Here is a 22,822-nt window from a genome sequence, read left to right as displayed (position 1 = left end):
CTTCCACTTTACACATTGTTCAAATTATTCCAAAGAGCATGTGTTAATTATATAAACCAAAACAGCAGTGAAGCTGTTTTCACAGTGAGGAAAAAACAAAACAAAACAATTTGCCAAGTATCCACCATCCATGAAGCTACCTGATGATTTCTTGAAAACAAAATCGTAACCAGCCCTGCCCTGGAGAAGACACGTTGCTTTATTTTACTATGTGATGAAGGAGGTGGTGTTTCTTTTATATATTTGAATGCTCCCTCTGTCTTGCTATGAGGAGGGTTCCTTGGCATTTTGAGAATTGTTAAATGAGTATATTTTCCCCATTTCTAACCCTGGGATCATTTCTCTGATTTCATTATAGTCTGCTCCATCAATTGTGCTATTCCTCCACTGCAGAACAGGACACCAGCCCTGAGAGGATTAAAGCCCCTGCCCAGGATCACACAATTGATAGAGCTCCAGACACAGCCCTCGGGAGCCGGAGATAAGCTGGAATGACAATTCCGAACCTTCTCAGTCTCCCAGGCCAACTTCATCCTGATGCAGTATAAGCATCTACGCAAAGCCCCCTGTCCCCTCCGCCCTTCTCTGCAGTGGAGCTGCAAGGGCGGGCTGCAGGCCCAGGCCCCTCCACGGATGCTCTCTGATTACAGAACCACTATTAGTCTCCTTCCACCGGCCATGGAAATTCAACTTAGGCCAGTCAGCAAGACTTGGAGAGTGATGATGTTGGCTAATTTCAGACCCCCATCACCGCTGCAGCCTGGCTGTGCTTTCCATGAGGCTGTTTCATCATAAGCTGCTGAAAACGAGTTATTTAAGCCAGCAAAACTCCCACAACAGAGACCAGCTGGAGGAGTGCCAGGCAGAGGCCTTGACATCAGTGCTCCGGGCTCTGGGAAGGATGATACTGACACCAGAGCAGCAGTGACCAGTTCCTCCAGCTGCCCACAGCTGCTGCCCTCGGGCTTACTTTGCACTCAAGATAACAGGCTCTTAGAATAATAAAACCAGGGCATCTTGGGATGTAGAACCGTTGATTCTTAGATTCAGACTCCTGAGAGCAGGAACCAGGGAATCTAGAATCTCTCACTGGAAGGTACCCGGAGGTCACCTGGTGCTGTCTCTCCTCCTAGGTGACAGGTGCTTATTCTGGGGAAGCTGAGGGCAGCAAAGGTGTGGCCACCATACCTCATGACTGTGGGGACGTGCCCAAGGTAGCAAACATAAGAAGGATTGTTGTGGCTCTGCCTTCTGAAATAGTACGTGAGGCCAAAAAACATCCCTCCTTCTTGGTCGCTACCTGAACTACCCTGCCCCAGAAGTCTCTGGCACTCTTGTACTCTCTTGAACCACTGGAAAAAGTTTGAGGAGGCTTTGGAACCTCTGTAATATGCCTTTTAGCACTTCGTCCGAGGAGCTAGTCTTACAGACCATCCCTGAGAAAAGCAAGAGAAAACGGTAAATTCTTACCTCTCTCCACTTCAGAACTATGGACTATTTTCGTTGACATTTTTGCCCTTCCCCCCATTTTTTTTTTTTTTTTTGGCTCTTATATCTAAAAACAAACAACTAAAAACAGCCTGTTCTGTGAACAGTATAGAATCTGAGCTAATTTGGTCCTCTCCTTCCTCCCTTGCATCGCAGGCTCTGGCCACAGCCCGTGAGCATTAGAAACTCGCTTGTCACCCACTCGACTCCCCGTCTCATTCTTAAAGGAAAATATTTATATTATGCCACAGAGAGAGTTTCCATGGCAGTGATGACTGGAACACTGTTGCCCTGGCAACCACATGAGTCCATCTTGAATGATCTGAAATCCCCTTCATAGACAAATAAGGAAAGTCTGTCAAAAGTGCTGTTCGGCTGGTTCAGGAGGGGCCCTGAAGGACAGCTTTCTCGCCCCCCCCCCCCAAGTTCTCCCTCTAAGGCCTTCTCCTCGGTCTCTAGCTCACCTCCTTCTGTACACTCTCTCGGGAACTTTCCCTATTTCCTGCTCTTCCAGGGCTGGTGTTGCCCTTTTCCTGATCCTCTGTGGAGACACTGCCCAGAGCTCCACAAAGAGCTAGGGACTGGCCCGCAAAGCCATGCCAAAGATAACAGGAGGCAGAATCGACACACAGGTCATCCTTTTTATAGAGCTTGCTGCCTGTCCCCTGGAGACTGGGGGCACGTTCCTCTCTGTCAGCCCAAAGCAGCTCTGACGAGAGAGTTTTACAGGAAAAGACAGACCAGTCTTCCCTGAGGTCCCGCTTCCGGTCATCACACATTGGCAAGTCACCTCTCTGGGTCTTGTCTGTAAAATAAGGGAGTTGCATGGAGCATCCTCTGGCTCCTACATTCTAGGAATTTTTATGAATCAAGAATGTACCAACCTCCAGCTCCCAAAGGCACCTGAGATTCCTCTTGGAAAGCCTGCTGGGGATTCAGACGGGACCTTGGGACAGGAGAAGTGCTGGAGGGGAAGTAGCATGCCCACACTGCATGCGTCAGTGCCTTTTCAACCAGAATACACAATGTGCACACATATGGAAGCATCATCATCGCTATCAACCTCATTATTAGCACAGAAAGCACTATAGACCCCCATCTTCAGGGCCACTCTACCTCAAAAGCTCTTCCTGCAGAAGGTGCTCCAGCAAGCTGAGTAAATAGTTAAATGAGCCCCCTGTCCTGGAGGAAACCTCTTCAGCACAATTCATGCCTATCTCTGGGGCTTTCTTTGCTGCCTTCCTTATTGAAAAGCAGCTTGAGAAGCTAGAAATGCTGACTTGTTTTGTTTTGTTCTTCCTGCTGCTTCTAACTGATGGGGAGAAAGCTTTTTCAAGAGAGGAAGAAAGCAGTTTAAATCATCTTTATCACTTTACTAGCAGGCAAGGACTCCACTCTACCAGTCTGGTATGGAGGCTAGGAGAAATGCAAGGAATCAAGGAAAAAGAAAAAAAGAAGAAAGAAAAGGAGAAGCAAACACTCCCATGAAGGAAGCTGAGATACCGTTTTCACAAAGCCCTTCTTGGAAAGCAGAAAGTCCATAAAGCCAGCTCAGACATTTTCAGACTTCAGACCTAACTGAGAGGCAGGAGATGCAGGAGTTAGGTGTGGGCTTTGGAGTTATTCAGAGCCAAGCTAAGTAAACCACCCTTCCAACCTTAATCTCTCTAAGTCTTGGTTTTTTCATCTGTAAAATGAGAGAAGCAATATCTACCTCACAGGGCTGTGTGATGATTAGTTTTTTTGTGCCAACTTGGCTAGATTCTAGGACCCATTTATCTAATCAAACACCAGCCTTGGGGTCTCTGTGAAGGTAATTCATAGGTGTAGTGAGCGTCTATAATCAGTTGACATTAAGTCAAAGAGGTTATTCTCAGTAATGTGCGTGGGCCTCATCCAATCAGCTGAAAGCCTTAATAGCAAAACCTGAGGTTTCCCGCAGAAGAAATTCTGCCTCCAACTGAACACTGGCTCCTGCCTGATGTGTCAGCCTGCTCGATGGACTTCAGACTCGATGGCAACATTACATCCTGCCTCAGCTTTCAATCTGCTGACCTACCCTAGGACTTTGGATTTGCCAGTCCCCACAATTGCATGAGCCAGTTCCTTAAAATAAATCTGTGTGTGTGTGTGTGTGTGTGTGTGTGTGTGTGTGTGTGTACACTCATATATATACTTGTCTAATATGAATATATATTTATACAATATGAATATGCATATACTTATAGAATATGAATATACAGACATACCTTGTTTTATGGCACGTGGCTTTATTGTACCTCACAGATATTGCATTTTTTACAAATTGAAGGTTTGTGGCAACCTCCTGTCAGGCAAGTCTATGAGTGCCATTTTTCCAACAGCATTTGTTCACTTCATAGCTCTGTGTCACGTTCTGGTAATGCTTGCGATATTTCAAATTTTTTCATTATTATTTTATTTGTTATGGTGATCTGTGGTCAGTGATCTTTCCTGTTACTACTGCAAAAAGATTACGATTTGCTGGGGGCTCAGATGATGGTTAGCATTTCTTAGCAATAAAGTGTTTTAAAATTAAAACAGGCACTTTTTTTTATACATAACGCTATTACACACTTGATAGACTACAGTATAGGGTAAGCAGTAAAGATAACTTTTATATGTACTGGGAAACCAAAAAAGTTCTCATGACTCTCTTTATTGCCATATTCACTTCATTGAGGTGGTTTGGAATGAAACCCCCATTATCTCCGAGTTATGCGTGTATATGCATGTATATATTCTGTTTATATATGTTCTGTTTTTCTGGAGAACGCTGACAGATACAGGCTGTTTTCGGGATTGAGATAGCATACAGGTACTAGACATGTTTGCAAGGCCCACCCAATGGCAGTCCTGCTGATCGAGAGAGCTCACTTTGCCCCCCATCCCTTCACACCTGCTGGCCACAGCTGATTGCACTAGACAGGAGTAGGCACCTGGTCTAAAGGCAACCAGTCACGGCCTTGCCTGATCTGACCCAAAGGAAAGATCCAGGCCAATTTGTTTTCTTGTCTTAGGAACGTGAATAGGAACTAAAGAAAGAATTCGCCAGCTGGTAGAGGACAAGTCAGGTCGATGGTAGAGCAATTGCGAAGGAGCATAACTGGAAGTCGTAGAATAAGATTCTCATGGGATATGACCACATAATGGTCTGCATTTTTGTGAGTCTGTTACCAATCTTTAAAATTTGGGAGATATCACATTAAAATCCAGCCAGTCAGAAAAGAATTAAAAATTAAAAAAACATCCAGCGGCTTCCCTGGTGGCGCAGTGGTTGAGAGTCCGCCTACCGATGCAGGGGACACGGGTTCGTGCCCCAGTCCGGGAAGATCCCACATGCCGCGGAGTGGCTGGGTCCGTGAGCCATGGCTGCTGAGGCTGCACGTCTGAAGCCTGTGCACCGCAACGGGAGAGACCACAACAGTGAGAAGCCCACATACCGCAAAACAAAACAAAACAAAACAAAACAAAACAAAAACATCCAGTCAGAAGCTCTGTAACACAGGGTCTGCATGGTGGCAATCCACTGGAGCTGAGGTGCTGCCTCTTTACACAGGCCATGTGTTTTCCCATCTGCTTCTCCACACCCTGTTCTGCTCTGTCTGGCCAGCCTCACACTTATGTTACCTGCCTGGCACATGTGGGTATTGCTGCTTGCAACCCCTAAATTAGAGGGCAGGTCCTTAGACCATTGCTTCTCAGGAACCAGAGTTGCTTTGAATCCAGAACCTCCAGAATTATGGAGGCAAAACCCCAGTCAGATTTCCTTGAGACTCCCCTTAATCTTCAACAGGAGCCTTATAGTAAATCCTCTTTACTTGAGCTAGTGTGAATGGGTCTCCATTCCTGGTACTAGCAAGAGTCCCATGCACACAAGCGTAATAATGAAAACTCTCCCTTTCTCTGCCCAGGTCTCTCGGAGGCTGCAGTCTGCACAATGGGCTGCTCTCTAAGGAGAACTCCAGGGAACATTGGCTGGTGATGGGGAGCTGCAGCCTCAGGGATCAGCTGGGCACTAGGAACTGGTTGGGTCCACTTCTGCCAGAAGAGATACAGGGGTAAGAGCTGCAGCAGGCTGGCTCATGGGTCAACAGTTTGGTGACTACCAAAGGAAGTCCCATGAGGTACCTACCCGGGGTTCCCTGAGACCAGGTGTAAGCGAGGCACAGATCGGTCTTCCAGATACTGGGGGAAGCCAAAGATGATGCCCAGCAGGACTTTGGGAAAGCTGATCTATGCCAGCAACAAGAATGAACCTTAGCCCTGGCGCAAGAGCTGGGGTGTGGAGGACCCCAGCTAGACCGTGGAAGGGGTCCCGAGGAAGCTGGGGCAGTGGGCTGTGGGGCATCTGAGGGGTGCTGGCAGTAAGGAGGCATGCTGACCGCTGGCATGGCTGACCCTGTGACTATAAGGGCTTTAACTCACAGAATAACCATTCATTAAAGAGTCATCGCGGACACTGCGGCCTTGTCATTACTAGTTTGCTGAGACTGTAGCACTGGCTCCTTCGTGGGGCACTGCTGGCACCGCCCCAAGAGTCTGCCTGTGCTGTCTCTGCACAGCCATCTCCAGCAGCTCTGCTTTGGCAAGGGTTTCGGTCCAGAGACACATGGGCTCCAGGGGACTGCACCTTGCTATCACTGAGTCCCAGGTGCTCTGGACGTGAGCCACCAACCTCAGTGCGCTTTTTATCCTGCCTTCTAGAGACAGACGGTGCTGCTGACAGTCATGGAGGCCTGACCCCCAGCCTGGACCCAGAGTGAGAACAGGACCCCTATACTGAGATCGCGGCAACAATGTCAAGTTTTCAGTCAGTAGCGGGAGTAAGGAGCATGGTTATCCGTGAAAGGAGGAAAACAGGGTAGTATTCTTAACATTGTTCATGATCGGATGAGTGGTAAACCACTGTACCTGAGTTGGGTCTCTCTCATTTGAAAACAGGTTTTTAAAATTCAGATTATTTTCTGAATCTAAAATACCTTTCAAGGTAGAGAATTTGGGGCTTCCCTGGTGGCGCAGTGGTTGAGAGTCCACTTGCCGATGCAGGGGACGCGGGTTCGTGCCCCAGTACGGGAGGATCCCACATACCGCGGAGCGGCTGGGCCCGTGAGCCATGGCCGCTGAGCCTGCGCGTCTGGAGCCTGTGCTCCTCAATGGGAGAGGCCACAACAGTGAGAGGCCCACGTACCGCAAAAAAAAAAAAAAAAAAAAAAAAAAAAAAAAAAAAAGGTAGAGAATTTGGAGAAGACACAAAAGAATAAAGAAGAATGTAAATATTAATGTTGCATGGTGTAAAGGATATTGCAGCAATGAGCCGTTTACTGATCCATCTCAGGGCAGCCTCAGAGCTGGGAAGTAGTGCTGGGACGTGGTTCAGTCTTAGGTGAAACCCGCCGTGAGTTCTTTCCCCTGTGGAGCCAGCTGCAGACTCCTTGGACTTAGGTTAGCCTGGGAACACCCAGTAGCATCCATCCTGCGCCAGGGTCTGCTCTAAGCTCTGGAACAACAATAACCTCCATTCCTGAAGGCAATAATTACCTTCTCTTAGAAAACTCCAGAACTGGCTCAGCAGCCAGATAAATCCCTAAATTCCTTCCAACATTGCCTTAAGTCAAGCATAACCTTCCAGGAAGCAGCCTCTACCTACCCACAAGCAGCTGTAATTAATCCCTTCCATATTGTGGCACACAATACACCCCCAAAGCCAATGGCTCTTTTTAAATCCGAATGGCCCCAGTGCGTGTCTCCAAGCCAGCCCACTACACCCAGGTCTGTGTTGGGAAGGCCGTTGCCTCCCTTCCGGCTCACACCTCTGCATGGCGTGTGTCCCTACACTCCCTGGTCCGGCTCCAACAGCTTGTTTTAGGTCAGCCAATTCGGCACATGTTCCTACAGGGCCCTGTGACACGTGATAAAGCAAGTTCTGAGACACTACTTTAAATAAGTTGCTCATGTAACAGATCTCCCAGGAGAACATCTTTTCTTTCCTACATGTCAGCAGCCCCTGAGTCAATCTCTAACCAAAACATACTCCCACAAGTCCTGCTTAAATCTCCAAATTAATTTCATCTGACAATAAACCTCGACTAAGCCCCTACCATGTTCCAGGTCCCACATGGGTGTGGTGAAAACCAGCCAATTAAGACGTGTTTACCATCAATAAGTCACAAGACTCCAGAATGTGAGTGAGAAAGGGACCAAGATCCTCGGGTGCAACCACTCCTTATGCTGGGGAGGAAAATAAGGCCCAGTGTGAGGACATGTCTTACTTCTCCTGGGTTCCACAGTTATTGTCAGAGCCGGGCCTAGAGCCCAGTTCTTTGAACTCTTTGGCCAGGTCTTTGCCATTCCACCACGAAGGGGCAAACTTGAGGTTTCCAGGCAGGTGACATAAAGGAGAGAAGTGGACTGAGTGGGGACCCCTCTAAAGGCAACCTCTTCTTCTCAACCTTTCCTACCTCATCCAGCCTGCTTATCCACCAGACAGGAGCCTCCCTCCAAGATACAAACTCTGCAGGTAGGGCCAGAAGAGAGTGGATAAAGTCAAGCTAGGTCCATCCCTTAGCTCTGCTGGTTTAAAACCCTAATCATTGAAGTTTCTTTAACCTCACTTGTGTGATCTAGCCAAAGGGCTCACTTTAATGTGCAAAAGAATCATCTTGGCGGGTGTTTTAAAATGTGGATTCCTGGACCCTCCCTTGTGATGCTGAACAAGAACTGATGACTCTGATGTGGCTGATACCCGGGTGAAACCATGGGTAATAATTAGTCAGATCTCACCTGCTTTCAGTAATCCATGTCATTTTAACACTTGCATGTCCTCCAAGTGGCATGGAATCTAAACAATAGGATGTTTGCCTGAGTTATTTTCCAGGAACTTGGAGTCAGCTATGTCTAGTTCAGCTGAGCTGAGAGTCAGCTATGTGTGTCTAGTTCTAGCTGAGCTGGTTAAGACCACCAGCGGGATAGGACCACCGACCCTCCAACTGGGCATGCGTGAGTGTCCGCGTGGTGACCTTTTGACATCAAAGGGTTGAAAACTCCACCTTCAGGATGTGCAGAGGCCTGTAGCCTAGTTACACCTGCGCCGAACCTCGATTCCCACATCTTTTTGCAATCACCTTTTCCTGTGCTCCCCACGCCTCAGTCCACCCTGATGCTTTATTCCTATAAATAAGCCTATAAATTTAAGCCTATAAATACCCCCGCCCCTTGCCTTCGGGGAGGTGGGTTTGCGACTTGTTCTCCTGTCTCATTGCTTGGCTGTCTTGCAAATAACCCCTTTCTTTGCTGCAAACCCCATCGTCTCAGCATTTGGCTTGCTATGTGTGGGCAAATCGAACCTGGGTTGGTGACCCTGGCTGGGGAAAGCCACTGAGGAGGGGACAGTGGACTGGGTGGGTCTCGGGGAAGCTGGGAATCTGGAGCTGGCTGGTGAACCAGCTGTGTGACTTCACTCCCCCGAGTGTTGTGAGATGAGGAGGCTGGGTGGGATAACCCCAGTAGACCCTCCAGTTGTGACATCCTAGGGTGGGTCATGTGCTGAGTCCCTCATGCTCGGACCCCTCGGCTTGGCGGGGCAGACACATGCAGAGTGACTTGGGGGCGTCGGCCACACTGAAGTCCACCTGCACGGGGCTCCTTGGACAGTACTCTCTCCTGCAGAAGGACCCGAAGATGAGTCCCTGGCCCAGTCGAAAGATCCCAGGCCTGCTGACAATTTCCCAATGTGTGTGTCCTTCCTGAGAACAGAGCTAGGCCAAGGGGGCCTATCTGTCCAAGTGGGTCGGGTCCTCTAGACTCAGACATCTTGTTTCCTCCTCTTTCTCCCACTGATGTGTCTTTGCTTCTGAAATGCTCACACACGTAGGAGGGGATGAGCCCATAGACACGATCCTCCAAGGGGAAAGGAAAGTGGGGTCCTGGGGGAGTCATCTATGGACCAGAGAGCCCAGAGGCACCGTGGAGGCAAGAGAGGGTCAGACCCGAGTTCCAGTCCCGGCTCTGCCACTTACCAGCTGAGGGTAACCCAGATGACTCAACTTCTCTGAGCCTCGTCTGAGAAAAACAAGTGGGAATAATCAAGTTTACCTGCAGGGTTGTGGTGAGAATGAAATCTGATTACACACATGGAGCGCCTGACACTTAAAAGGGGCTCAGTAATCCTGCCCCCCCTCCGCCTGCAGCTCTCTCTCTCTCGCCCCCAGCCTCTGCTGGGGGAAGCTGTTTCTGCCTCATCGCGCCCCCCCACCCCGGTTTAGGAGTCATCGGGAATAGAACAGGAGTGGGGGGAGGACGCCTTCTCTCTTTAGTGTTATTGAAAAATATTCAAAAGAAACGTTTACACCAAAGCAGCAAACTCTGGGGAAACAAAGGGAAATGAACAAAGCAAATATAAATCCATAAAATGAAATGCAAATTACAGCTCCTACAAGAGCCTTTGATAAACCCGCCACAGTTCCCAGGGACAATGGAGCCCGTTGGAGCTGCAACCCGTCCCCAGCTGAAAATTGAAGCCCTGTCCCTCCTGTGGGGCCTCCTCTGCCTTCGGGCTGCTTTCTCAGCTCAGGAGGGTGGGAGGTGCCTGAGTTGGGGGCCCAGAATGCACTTGACTCCTCTGTGGCTCCAGGCCCAACACACACAACCCTCTCCCACATCCCCACTCCCCCATTCCTCTGGTGGCCCCTGAGAGGATGAGGACTACAGCCCGCCCACGCAGAGCTGCACAAAGCCTGTCACGACTCTGGGCTCAGGGGGACCGGCTCCTGAGTGGTAGGCGTAGGACAAACAGTGGTAGCAGAGGCTGACAGCACTGCCTTTTCTGCATCTGGACCAGGCCCTGCGGCGCAGCTGCTGGCGTATGGAAGGACCGAGAACAAGGGCATCAGGACCCAATCCTGGAAGGCAGGCATGGCTTTGCCACCTGAGCTCAGCCTGGCGGGGTTGCAGGGCTTAGAGGGCTGGCTCTGGGCAGCAGGCACCTCAAGGGCAGGGCTGGTTGAACCATGGCCCTGACGAGCTTGGGACAACTGGAGAGGACACCAAACCCCCAGCTCACTAAGACTGAAGGAGGAGACCCTCAACCACCAAATGCTTCCAGACAGAGAGGCAGGAGTAACACCACCCCAAAGGCTGCCTTTGCTGGCACAGTGAGAGTTAAGTAAGGCCTCCGGGGCCCAGGCCTGAAAACGTGGCCTGGATCTACTCGGGGATCTGGAAAACTGGCCAATGAGAGATTTAGGGAGCTGAGGATGCTTGACAGAGAGAAAAGAAGCCTGGGGCACATGGGCTTACATTAGTGGGGGTCCACCTGTGGAAGGGGAATTTGCCATAATTAGGGACACCTCAGGGCAGCACCGAAAGGTAGGAGGGGCAGAGAGAGCCGTTAACGATGGAGCACTGAGGCCTTTAGAGGCCTGGCCTGTTTTGAAGTTCGAAGAGAGATGCCCCAAGTGAGAGATGTTGATGGGCATTATACCAGTTATGAAGCCAACAATAGGCCCAGAGAGAGCCCTCTGTGATATTTTGAGCAGGCTAGTGGTGCACAAGCATGGCTGAACACGTGCGTGTGATCTTCCCGGTCAGAATATACAAACGAGCATCTCTGGGAGTACAGTCCAGACCCCTCCCCTTGAACATTACCAACTCCGGACTCTCAGAGCTGCTCCTGAATGGGTCCAGCTCTCAGCTCGAAGGTGTCTGTTTGCAGCCAATGCCTGGTAATCTGAAGCTCTGCCTGGGCCTTCCCCGAGCCTGGGGAACAAGCTACTGGATCACAGGAGTGCGACCACGTTCCCGCCGTTGGGGGCGCAGGCAGACTCTGCCACAAGGTAGGGATGGTGTGTCATCCGCCATGGAAAACTTTCCTGATGGGGCCTTCTCTTTGCATCAGGCCCCAGTCCAGTGGGTCCAGCTGCTCATCCAACCCCACCCCCAGCCTGTCTGAATACCTGCTGTTTATAGTGCCCCAGCCAGGAGGCCTAATCAGCTATAAACAGAGGGAATCCCACAAAGGGACAGTCCAAATGGCTACTCCTGTCCATTCCCTGCGTATCATTGCTTTTCCTTGTCTCTTGGCTGGAGACAGCTCCTTCTATAATCCCAAACAAGGATGTCTCGTATCACGATGTTTCAGACCAGACATAGGGAGAAAAGCAGTTTCTACCTTAGAAACACAACTAATAGGGAGAACCAAACATTAATTGCATTCAGAGCTGTGCATTATCTAATTTACCTCTCACAAGAATGCCTTCAGATGGGATACATTCCATGGGCCTTTGGATCAAGTAACTGTAGCGGAGAATGGTTCTCCAATTTGTTTTGATAAGGCAGCTCAATTTGTTTGGACTTCTTTGCTGCATCGGGAAGTTATCATCTAGATTTCCCCAGGATGGGATGCAACATCTTCCAACCCCTCCAGGCAGGGGAGACAAGATGGCTGTGTTCTCTATGCCAACCCTCTGTGCCTTCAAAGAAGGGGGATCCTGGTCTTTCCTTCTTTTATTTTGAATTACTAATGATTTGAGCTTTGGTTTTACGGATGGGGTAGACATTTGTGGGTTTTTTGTATGTTCACTTTGGCTATCCAGTATTCTTTTCTTGAAAATGCCCTGGTTTCCTTTTGGGGAGTCACCTCTCCCCCATCGTGGGCAGATTGGTGTGTGGTGTATTGGTGTGTTTTGCCTCCAAATACAGAAGCCAAGGAGTTCCAGGAGATTCCCTTCATCAGATTCCTCCTCTGTCGCCTCAGTACAGCCAAGGAGGTGGGTCTGTGATCTAAGACCAACCAATCAGACTCTCTCCAGGGGCTTTGGCTATTGAGCAGAGTAACGCAAAGACGAGACACCGCAACCGTCAAGTACATCCTGTCCTGGCTCCTATCCTGCTTCCAGGCTGCCTTCAGAATTCCCATCACTTCCACGAGCTCCCTGACAACTTCCCAATACATTTTCTTTTTGGCTTGGATCATGCTTTAGGACTTGGCCAAAACCAAGGATGACTCCCTTCCCTGGAATTATTTTGTTTCTTTATAGTAAGCAATAGCATGGAAGAATCAAGTCATCAAGAGATTAAAAAGTCAAGGTACCTTCTGCTGTCCCCTTCCCTCACCCTCTGAGATGTTGCTTAGTGAATGGGCTGAGAGAAGAACAGCTTCGATGGACACAGTCAAGTAAGTGCTGAGGAGCTAGATCAACAGCTTGCCATCCAGCCTCACCCTTCCTATGAGTGGCACCGTCACGTCTCCTGCAAGGGGCCCAAGGTGGTCTCTGTGCAGCCTTGTGGTAGGGGGAGCTCCCCTTTTGGTGCTGCCCAACTACCACCTTAGGGTGGCACCTGGTGCCTGCTGTGGACCACTGTTCTGCCCTCATTTGGCCTCATTTATAAGGATGCCCTGTAATGGAAGCTTCCAGTTGGGAAGCCCCAACTGGAAGCTCAAAAAAGGGCAAGGACTCCAAGGGTGGTCTAGAAGTTCTTGCACGCAGGCTCAGGAGCCGAACTGAGCCCTCTGGAGAAGCAGTTGCTGGGCCAGTGGGATGCGGAGCCCCAGACTCATAGCTGAATGCATAAGCACAGCGTGGGGACCACGTGACTCACTGTGTTTAACAGAAAATCACCTTTAAGTGACTCAAGAGGCAACAGAGCCATGGGACCCCAATGAGCTCATCCAATCTGGAGATTCATTCAATGATGCCTGGGATGTTGGGGGCAGCTCCATGCCCTCCACTGAGGCACATCAACATCAGAAGATGGAAGGAAGTAAGAACCAGAGCAACAGAAGGTGGATGGGAGAGTGACGTGGGTGGCTAGCTAAGCACTGTCATTTTAAGAAGAGCTGGAGTTTTTCTAAACTAAAACCAGTGGGTCAAAGTTCCAGGGCAGCAGACTCGGATCAGAATAAGGAAAATCTTTTAAGCAGAGCAGCACAGCAGCGAAGAGGGCTGCCTAAGGGAGGCTCTCGGGAAAGTATACAAGAGTGCGGGGAGGCGGCCACCTGGTCAGGTCCCAGCTCTATCACAGAACGGTTGTGTGACCATGGCAAATTCCCTAACCTCTCTGTTCTGTAAAGTGAAGGAAATCATGGTAACTACCTCCTGGGGCTATCATGAAGGTTAGGAGGCAAAGTTTGTAATGGACGTTGAACAGTGTCTGACACATAACATGCTAGAAATTCACTAGGAGTATTATTGCGAGGCTATGAGACCTCACTGCTGGAAGCAGTGGAACCTGGGCTGGAAGATGAGTGTCAGGGATGCTGGACGCCATCCCTGCCCTGGGTGGGAGACTGGACTAGACCACGGTACTGAGAGCAGAGCATGGGCTTTGGTGACAGATGGCATGCAGCGAATGCTGTGACTTCGGACAAACCACAGAACCTCCAAGTCTCAGTTTTCATGTCTGTCAATGAGACGATCTCTCACTCCACAGTATGGTCACAAAGATTAAATAGTCACATGTATAGATTCTGTCTTATCATGTGTACATTTTGTGTGTCTTTAAAATTAGTGATAATGAAAGGTATTTAGAGAATGATCATCTATAGATGGTCCCTGACAAACAATGGGGGCAGAGTTGGTATGATTATGACTCCCTTCCCTCCCCCACAAATGCCCGGCGGCTCCCGACACCAGAGTTGGTCTTCAGCCACCTTCTGGCTGGTCTTCTTGTCCTTTTACGAAGGGTATTCTCTCCTCTCAGGCTGCTTTGTGTGACTCACTCTTCTTTGCAGTGAATGTTCTGCTGGAGGCTTCCATTACGAAAGATGAGAAGAAAATGACCACGTTGGTCTAAATAGGGTTTGATGGGCAGGATTGTTTCACATTGAGGTTTATTGCTAAAGAGACAGAAGATGGGCCCCTGGGCATGCTATGGCTGGCCTGCCTCTCTCCCCCTGCCCAGCTTTGTCCCCTGACCTGTGTCCCCAGTATATTCAGTCCCAAGGACCAGGCCTACTCACTCATGCATGCTCACCTGCACCTGGCTAGCTAGCTGGAGAGAAATGCTATTTCTTCTCTTGGAGTTTGTCTTTCACTTAATGTGGGATGTTTTAATTGAACACCTACTCTGCGCAGGCACATGTTGGAGATCCAACATGGATTTGAAGCAGTCCTCACTCCCTAGAAACTTAGAATTCATCAGGAGACGAAGGCAGATCCATGCACAGCTCTGAGCCTCTATGACGGCGCAGAGCAACTGCTGTGAAGTATAGAGAAGAAAGAGACTTTCCAACCAGAGGGGCCCTAGAAAGGCTTACTACAGTTGCCATTTGTTGAGCACCTACTATGTGCAGGTACTTCCTTTATCTCATTTAACCTACACAATCGGTGAGGCATGGGATTATTACCACCCCCATTTTACGGATGAAGAAACTGAGGTTCTAAAAGGTGAAATAATATGCCCCAAATTACGTAGCCAGTAAAAGGGAGAACCAGGACAAGATTCCTAGTCTAAAGCATGTGTTCTTCCAGAAGGCCAGGCTGCCTACCTCCTAGAGAAGGCTGAATTTGACCTAGCCCTGAAAGCAGGCTGACATTTTAGGCAGCTCTGGAGGTAGGGGGTAGGACATTCCTTCCGATCCCCTGCTTCTAGATGGGTACAAACTTCCTGCTCTGAGACACAGCTAATGTTCTCCCTTCTTCTTCTCACAAGGGGCTGATGAACTTCATGGCAGGCTCGGGGAAAGGCTCTCCTCCAGCCTCCACCTGTGACTCAACCCTAAATAAATAACCACACTGCCGATCCAAATAGTACTGCCCGCCCGCTGGAGCAAACAACCACCCAGATTGATTTAGCACCTGCTGGGAGCTATTACTCAGTTATGCACCATTAATAAGCCATTCGACTCTAACTAGCTGAGCGCAAGCACATCCTTTACGCTATCTCAAGGCAAGTTTGTTCTTGCCTCAGTCATGGAATCGTACACTATCAGAGCTGCAAGATAATGACTGAGTTCAAGTGCCTCTTCTTACAGATCCCATACTGAGGTTCAGAGAGGGGAAGTGTCTGGCCCAAGGGCTCCAAGAAAGGACCGCAGAAGAGGCGCTGTTTCTCCACATTCCATACCCATCGAGGGGCAGAACGAAGATGTAAAGATGTACTGAGTACCTCTTCTGTAGATATTTGTCCTGGGCGTGTCGCATTTCATCCTCACCACATCCCTGATTAGAGAGCCTGCACCCCATTTTCAGATGAGAAATCTGATAAGCTGAGGAGCCATGGGACGTGCCCAAGGTCATATGAGAAGGAGCACAGCCAAGGTAGGGACATTGGCTGTTTACAACATCCCACCACAGAGTGGGAGGAGCCAGGTGTTTTTTCCCCACCCCTTTTGGGCTTGCAAAGCAGGCTGAGGTTTGGCAGGGATCCAGGAGGTCTAAGCTTCAGTTTCTCCAGCACTGGACCTTCCTACAAATGGACATCCTCAGATCTGCCTGAAGTAATGACCAGCCCTGGGCAGGCACAAAATGACACACCGAGGGCTGTGCGAAGTGCATTTACATCTCTCGCTTTGTTCCTGGATGACTCATGCAGCGGCCCACACAACAAAATTAATGTCTCCTCCAGCTCTGGCAAACTGCTTCGCTTTCTTTAAACAACTCACGATCAGCTTGTAAATGGCCCTGGCTTATTCTGGGGACATGGAGCCATCCTGTGGTCACTTCCCTGGACAGGCTGGAAGCTGTGGTCAGGACCCCAGGAATGGGATGCCTCCCTGAGGCCGTCCCTGAGTCCTGCCCTCTGTTTCTGGCCAGACCTTCTGCTCCCGCCAGTAACATTTTGTCACAGCCCTGTCTCCTCTGAACTCTTGTTCTACATACGAGCAAGTGCTCTGGAAGTCCCGTGACCGCTGCCCTCACACGGCCCCTCTCCCCTGGGTGGCCAGGTTACTCACCTCTAATGTTTCACCTCCAGGCCCCGCTCTGCACGCCCTCTCTGCCCCCGCCCACCCCCAACTCTATGTACACATCTCATAATAATAATAACCAGACACTACTTACAGGGTATTTGTGATGCACCAGACACAGTTCTAGGAAAAAAATATATATACACACACATTTTATATGTGTGTGTGTGTGTGTGTGTGTGTGCGCGCCTATACAAACGCATACACACACATAGGCACATTCATTCAATTGCCACAATCCTATACGATAAGCATTATCTCCATCATACAGATAGGGAAACCAAGGCATAGTGATCGCGTGCGATAGTTAGTGGCGGAGCCAGAACCTGAGTCTCTTCCGTCAGGCTCGAAACCCCTCATCCTAACCACTGCACCTATGGCCTTCAGCACAAGTCACCCCTTGTTGTACTTGCTGATTTCTCTGGGCGCATGTATTCTGTGGGCTACTTGAGGTGAGGGCTTCTTCGTCTTCTTCCTCTGGGTGTCTCTGTGTTCCGCTCAGTGCCTAGACCACAGCAGGGCTCCACGCGCGCTCACTGAAGGGGTGCATCGAGTTGACGTTCCTGGGGCAACAGCCACTTCACGTGGCTGCCACTCAGCTTCACGCCTCTTGTTTTTCCAGTTCATCCACGACGTGCCCCTGGCCCTGTTCTCTGTGCTGAGGATGGTCGGTGCTGCTTCTAGCCCTGGCCTTGCCTCTCTGGGGCTGAGTGCTTCATTCCGTGGGGGCCTAGGCGTGCAGGGGACACAGACGAGCATGCACTCCATTCCTAGTTCAATTTTTCTTTGCCTTACCAAGGCACTAGGTGTATACACATACATCCAACGGATACATTTTGGACATCTACCTTAAATCAGGGGCAGTTCTAGGTGGGGGAACATGGCGGTGAACAAGAACCAATCCCCACACCCATGGCAATTATGTTCCTAGCAGGGGAAACAGTAAACAAATAGCAACTGAGCCTGTAAAGCGGTGCCAAGTGATAGTAAGTCTGTGAGGAGGAAGGAAGCAGCAGAGGGTGGAGAGCCGGGATGGTGAGGCAGGCTTCCCTCAGAATACGTCGGAGCAGGGACCTGATGGACAGAGTGAGGGAGACAGGCCGAGATCTGCGGGAAGAAGGCTCCAGGCAGAGGGAAGAGCGAGTGCCAAGCTCTGCGGTGGGCTCGTGCGTGGAGGGATGGAGACACAGCCGAGCGCCACTGCTGCTGGAGCAGAGCCAGTGAGGCGGGAGCGGCGGCATGTCCTACAGATTCCCGCGGACCTGTGCTGAGGACTGAGGCTTTGTCTCAGTCGATTAGGGCTGCTGTAACAAAACACCACAGACTGCGGGGCTTATAAACAACAGAAATCCATTGCATACAGTTCCGGAGGCTGGAAGTCCGGATCAGGGTGCCAGCGTGGCCGGGTGAGAGCCCTCTCCTGGGTCGCAGACTCCTCATTGTCTCCTCACGTGGCGGAAGGGGCCAGGGAGCTCTGTGGGGTCTCTTTTATAAGAAGCGTAATCCGACCATGAGGGCTCCACTTAAGGACCTCTCAAAGGCCCCGCCTCCTAATCCCTCCCATTGGGCGTTCGGATTTCAACCTACGCATTCTGGGACGGGGACACAAACACTCAGACCATAGGCGGGTTTCGTTCCAAGCGCTTTGGGAAGTTCTGCAGTGGCTGGCACAATCCGACCCATGTTTTACAATGTGGGAGCCTGGGTTTCTGTGTGTGATGTCCCCTCAGTTACCGAGATCAGTAATGACGTTTGGGTGTTTACACGTAGTCCTTTCTGTTACCACCGCCTTCTCTCCACAGCTTCCTCCCTACACAGCCCCCGTGTGTCTCCACGGGCCACAGCCAGAATATACGGTCTATCGAGGGCCACAACTAAACAAACGATGGCAGTGCTGCTGATAAGGGCTGTGGTCGGGGTCTCTGGGGGCCCAGAAAAGGGTCAACTCAGTCAGACCCGGCTTTCTCAGCTGGAAGGTCACATGGCTTCTGCAGGGGCCGGCGTATACGTGAGGCCCGAGGGATAAGCAGGAGGTGGCCAGGAAATGAGGGGTGCAGGCAGGGGAACCACACATATGAGCAGAGAGACTCCTGTAGTGATGGGCTTGCCTGCACCCCGATTCCCTCACCTGCCCTCACCTCCTTTAGTTCCTACCCTGCCCGCCCAATACCAGACCCAGCCAGACCGGGTCAGGGCTCGCCTGCTGCTGAATGTTGCTGGAGAAATTCGCCAGCACCGGTTCCAACACAAATTCACACTCTAATCCCAGCTGGACCCTCGGCCTCTCAGCACTTCTTTCCTCGATAATTAACTGCTGCCACACTCCCAACTGCACGGACGCCAGACATTCTTTTTCTGCTTCCCTCACTTGCTGAGGCTGATCTGACCTCAGGTTATAATGTGAACTCCCCTTCCTCTCTGCTGATCTTCACCTCCTAGAATGTTTGCATTTTCAACCCTCATCTCCCTCAAGTGGTCTCAGAAAAAGATATGCTGATTTTTCCTGGTTAAGATGAACCATTTATCTTGCCTTGCCTGGGTGGACTGTATTTCAGGGTTAACCAAATAGTCCAGGTGAATAAGAGACAGTTCTTTTTGTTTGTTTGTTTGTTTTGTGTGCGGCCTCTCCTGTTGCGGAGCACAGGCTCCGGACACGCAGGCTCAGCAGCCATGGCTCACGGGCCCAACCGCTCCGTGGCATGTGGGATCCTCCCAGACCGGGGCATGAACCCGTGTCCCCTGCATCGGCAGGCGGACTCTCAACCACTGCGCCACCAGGGAAGCCCGAGAAAGTTCTTTTTTATAGAAGAATTCGCACTTGAAAATGTGACCAGAATGCAGAATTAGAAAAAGCATCTTTTCGTCAGTGGATGAACCAATCAGATTGGTATGTTAACGGGAACTGCCCCGGAGCAGTATGGATATCACCACCTGAGCCCACTGTTTGGTCTTAGTGAGACCACTAAGGATGGGAAAACCAACAAATGGGCCTCCTGATGAGATGAAACAGTAGCAGATGGCACACGCTGGAATCACCTGGGGCGCTTTAACAAGTACTGATGCCTGGGGTCCATCCCCACCACTCATGATTTAAAAGGTCTGGGGTGCAGCCTAGGAAGAGAGCTTTTTATATAAGTGCTGCAACACATTGTAATGAGTAGCCAAGATTGAGACCCATTAGAATCACTTGGGGAAATTTTTAAAAACATTAATGCCTAGACCCTGTGCCCAGAGATTCTGATTTCGTTGTCCTGGGATGGAATCCAGGCAGAAGTACTTTTTTCGTACAAACGATCTTTTTGTAAAATATGATCTGTCCTGATAGAACAGAAGGGATACCAGACAGACATGAAGTTGTTATCGAGAAGTCATAACTAAATTCGGACCAATCACGTTTCATGGGTTCAACTCTGTCGTTAATTTACTGTTCAACTATGGGGTATTTTTTGGGGTGACAATTCTGAAGACTGTAGCATGAGAAGATATTATGCTATTGAATGGGAAGATGGAATTTTCTCTCCTCTATGATTGCAACTGCATAAAAATATGTTTTAAAGGCCTGAAAATGAATGCACAAAATGATCATAATTGGGGTATTGGATGATTTTTTTTTCTTTCAAAACTTCTTTTGCATTGATCATCACACTTTTAAAATTTAAAAAAAGAAGCAAAATAAAGTCTAAATACTTGGATTTATTTATGAAGAGACTGCCTTTTGCCAACGACCAGGGTGAAGACAGGTTACTGTGCATGCAAGTCAGACACGTCTCCCCCACCTCGTTCTCCCATCTGCAAATTGCACCAGGAGAGCGGCAAGGCCTCTTGCAGCACCACACTCTGATTCCAGGCTCCCACAATGCTGTTTCTATGAGACCAGTTAAGCAAATGTTAACCAATATGCTTCTCGTGGTGAGGAGTCCGGGCCAAGCGGGCTCTGAGCCAAGCTGTTTCACCTCCTCACCTTCTGAGCACGCACGCCCACGGTTCTGCCCTTGCCTCCGCCTACACGGTGCCTTGCGCTTGCCAGCTTCCCTCTGTGGTCCCCTTCGCCCACTCACAACTGCAGACCTCCTTCCGGGCCGCCTCTACACGATGAGCAGTTTGCCAGTTAATATACATCAAGCTGCCACCTTCAAACAGCTCGGAGAGCCCCATCTGTTCTCAGGAGCATTCTAGCTAGAGAGACCACCCACCACCCACTGCCAGCAACTCACAGGCCAGCCCAAGAGGGTCCTTGAGTGCTGGGAAGGGGTTCCCCTCTGAGCCCAGTGGGGCTTGGCTGGGAAGAGCCAGAGGCAGGCGCATCCCGTCACCCGGCTGAATGAGGGGGCTTTATGCTGCACCCAATGAGGACCTCCTTCTCACTGTCGGAGGCTTTGTGAGTCAAGGTCCATCCCGAGCCACCCTCCCCTGGAGAGATCTGAGGGCTGAGGACAACACAGCCCTGGATGCCAGCACAGGGTTCAAGGAAACTATCCAGTGTGGCTCTGGGAGGCTTGTCCCTTACAAATCATCACATAATGACTGCTGCCACCCGTTGGTCCCTGTGTGCTGGCTGCTCTAAACTCCTCATCCCATGGAATGTTCTCAATAACACTGAATGTAGGTACTGTTATTATAGTTTTAGGTAAGGAAATTGAAGCTTAGTCAAGTTATTTTCCCCAAACACACAGCTAAGTGGTAAGACCATGTGAAGTATTGGTTCTGAATTCAAACTGCTTGGATTTGAATTCTGGCTTTGTCACTTGCAAAGTGTGTGACTTGGGGTGAATTGTAAATTGCTCTGACCATCAGCTTGCTCTTCTATTACGTGGGGTAATAACCCCCATTTATCAGGTTCAATGTGCAAAGATTAGGTGACATGATCAATGAAAAGTGCTTAGCTCATAGTCTGGGCTCAGGAAATACAAACTATCATTTTTAGCTGGATCTGAACCCAGATCCCTCTTCCACGTGCTCAGAAATGACCTTCCGTAAGTGTTGAGTTTGTCTGATTTGTCCGATTTGCCCCTGCACACAGAGTCTGGAGAGCTGGACTCCAGGTGTCAGCGTTGCCCTTCAAAGCCCAGCCTTGAAGAAAGGAATAACTGAACATGTGTACTGAACGTATCTTATTTTAAAGGCCCCCAATCCCACAGCCTTCTATTTCTAGTTGCACCATCTTTCTTATATTATCAGAAACTTGGTTGCCCTGGGCCAAAGTGTTGAGGTAGGATGGGGGGAAGTGAGTGGGACATTTAGAAGAAATAAAATAAGACCACCCATCCGGAGACACGCCACAAGGGAGAGTGGGATAGTTTCAGAGCCTGTTGAAATGGGCGGTCTTACATCCCACCCCCTCTGCCCCATGCTACCCAATCCATGCTCCAGTCAAATAGAGATGGGAGGAACACTTGCAAAGCAAAAACAAAACCACTTAATATATAAATAAAATATAGTATGAACACCCAGTTGACCTTTAAGGTTGGAATAATCTGGAGGGTGGAGAAGCATTTTTCCTGCCCCAACATTCAAGTAGGAATGGATAGCAGCAGTGGCTGCTGGGAGTATTCTGGACTTCGTGAACTTGTGGGTTTGCTCTGCCCATACAGAAAATCATCTAGTAAGGGCTGAAGTGTGTGTGTGATGTTAGTGATTTCAGAGTCCAGGCCACAAGTAAACAAATTGAGGGACTGGTGACATCCCTGTGGAAGGGGCCTCAGAGGTGTACCCTCCCATCATGTCCTTCTGCAGGCCATTGGCTTATGGCATCCAGAGAAGAGACAAGTTTCTTTCTTTGTCACTAACCATTGCTGTGCACACGGTTTGCAGCTACCTGGGAGCTGGGACTGTGATGATGGTGAGCTCACTCCCACATGGCAGCACTGAGGGACCACTGAAGAAACTCTTCCCGTTAACCTTTGACTCCAGTGCCCACGGGGCCTGGGGCTTCTGCGAGAGCAAGACTGTGTGGGTGTAAAACTCACATTGAAAGGACTTTCTTCTTTTTTTCTGTTGCACTTCATTCTGGGCAAGACTCACTGGCTTGTGACTAGTACATGCTCTGGAGACGGATGCAGGCCTTCTGCTCTTTTTTATCCTTCTGGTGGAAGGTCGTCCTCCTCCCTTAGCTCTCTGGGACATTTCTTCTGCCAGGTGGCCCCTCGGGCAGGAATCAACCCTCTTGGAAGTCAGGCATTTTCCCTTCTTGCTCCTTTGGGATAACTGGCCCTCCCTTTGCCATGGCTGACCTCCCTCTGCTTCCTGGGAAGGCTCACGTGCCTGGCCTCCATGAGGTTCCAGTCCCGACGTGGAACTCTAGGCTTTTCCATTAGCCTTCATCTACCTCCCCATTCTATTCTCCCACTCAGACAGCCTTCACCCTTTCCCTCCACCTGCCACGTTCCCACATGTGGACTAAGGGGAGGGAAA

The 22,822-nt window shown here is 49.9% G+C and overlaps 1 long non-coding RNA gene across 2 annotated transcripts in view; it reads left to right on the top strand.

The window, feature by feature from the left end:
- LOC309962629 overlaps positions 1-22,822 on the top strand; it is a 742,666-nt gene that overhangs the window by 683,331 nt on the left and 36,513 nt on the right. Inside the window, exon 1 of one of the 2 annotated variants that reach the window (XR_014326253.1) lies at positions 6,583-6,738. The exons of the other annotated variant lie outside the window; for it this stretch is intronic. This is a non-coding gene — a long non-coding RNA (uncharacterized lncRNA). Of the gene's footprint in view, positions 1-6,582; positions 6,739-22,822 lie in introns of those variants that run through there. 2 annotated transcript variants of the gene reach the window in all.

The sequence above is a fragment of the Leucopleurus acutus genome, assembly GCF_964270905.1.
Source record: "Leucopleurus acutus genome assembly, chromosome: 5".
In the NCBI taxonomy this organism is placed as follows: domain Eukaryota; kingdom Metazoa; phylum Chordata; class Mammalia; order Artiodactyla; family Delphinidae; genus Leucopleurus; species Leucopleurus acutus.
This window is presented reverse-complemented; position numbering and strand designations above follow the sequence as displayed.